Here is a 1644-nt window from a genome sequence, read left to right as displayed (position 1 = left end):
TTAAATTTTCTTTGTAAGATTGTAGGAAAATCTTAAACTTTTCCTGAAGATTTCGTACTCATCTTCAATTTGCTGGTCATCTGAGTTTCTTCCTATGGCAGTCAGGTTCCTAAAGGTTTCCCTCATCACATCTCTGTAGAGCTTCTTTTGGGATGGACCCAGCAATGCCCACTCCTCCCTGGTGAAGTTCACAGCCACATCCTCAAAGGTCACTGCCTCCATTGCATGGCTCCAAGTCTCCCAGAGTCCTTTCATCCAGCCTGCAGCCAGCAGAAGTCACAAAAGGCGGTCTAGCCCACTGGGGGCTTTCTGTCATACTCAGGACACTTGCTTGGGCGCCATGACAACGAAAGTCGGCAGCAGCAAAATTTATCAAAAATATATCTCCATAAGACTTGTTCTACAAGAAATGCTAATGGAAGTTCTTCAAACATCAACTTATGATCCTTTTACTTTAAGTCTTAACCCTGGTTGAAGAACTTTTTCCCTTGTCCTTGAAATTACAATCCGTGCCCTCAGAGCTGACTGGATTCCATACATGCTGCTCTGTCGAGGCTGTGAGGCAGCTGTGCCTCCCACGCACACGCAGGCGCAAGCCAGTACTCCATTTTATTAAAAAAACAAAAACAAAACCCCACATTTTCTTTATTCAGTCTCCAGTGTATGGGCAATTGGGCTGTTTCCAAGTTTTAGCTATTATAAACTGTGCTGCTACGAACATGAGTGTATATATATTGTTATGGTATGATTCCTTTAATCCTTTAGGGAAGATACTCAGCAGGGGAATGGAAGGGTCAAATAGGACCTCTGATCTTAGATTTTTGAGGTATCTCTATACTGATTTCCACAGTGGTTGCACCTGTCTAGGTGCCCACCAACAGTGGAGAAGGGTTCCTTTTCCCCCAGGACTCTGCTAGCATTTGTTATTGGTTGGTTTCTTGATAGCCGCCATTTTTTCTGGAGTAAGATGAAATCTCAATGCTGTTTTCATTTGCATTCTCAAATGACCAGTGTTTTTGAACATTTTTTCCTATGTTTATTTGCTATTTCTACTTCTTTGTCAGAGAAATGTCTATTCATTTCAGATGCCCATTTTTGGATTGGGTCTTTAAATTTGGGAGGTCTGATTTTTTTAAGTATTTTTGTATTCTAGATAGTACACCTTTGTCTGAGGAACAGCTGGTAAAAATTTTTTCCCACATTGTGGGTTGTCTCTTCACTCAGTGGTTTCTCTTGCAGTGCAGAAGCTTTTTAATAAGATGAGATCCCACTTGGTGATTGTTTGTGCTAGTTCACGTGCAACTGAGGCTTTGTTCATGAAATCGTTTTCTACTCCAATGTCTTCAAGAGTTCTGCTTAAATGCTGAGAGCCGGTTTAGTGTTTCTGTTTTAATATTCAGATCTTTGATCCATTTCAATTTTAGTTTAGTGCATGGTGAGAGACATAGGCCTAGTTTTAATCTTTGGCAAGTTAAAGCCCAATTTTTCCAGCACCATTTATTAAAGAGGCTATCTTTCCTCCAGTGAGGGTGTTTGGCTCTTTTGTCAAAGATGAGGTGGCTGAGTGTGTTTGGAGTGTGTCTTTCTCTTGTCTAATTCCTGTGGCTAATGTTTCTAGAAATATATTGAACAAGAGTGGTGAAA

At 40.8% G+C, this 1644-nt stretch overlaps 1 pseudogene; it reads right to left on the bottom strand.

Moving 5' to 3' along the window:
* LOC106008048 (zinc finger protein 124 pseudogene) lies at positions 1–222 on the bottom strand (annotated as a pseudogene).
* Positions 223–1644: the final 1422 nt, after the last annotated feature.

The sequence above is a fragment of the Heterocephalus glaber genome, unplaced genomic scaffold (genome assembly GCF_053883595.1).
Source record: "Heterocephalus glaber isolate CG9 unplaced genomic scaffold, H.glaber_assembly_v1.0 deba00001587, whole genome shotgun sequence".
NCBI lineage: Eukaryota > Metazoa > Chordata > Mammalia > Rodentia > Bathyergidae > Heterocephalus > Heterocephalus glaber.
Note: the sequence above shows the minus strand (reverse complement) of the source record. Positions and strands in the feature narration are given on the sequence as shown.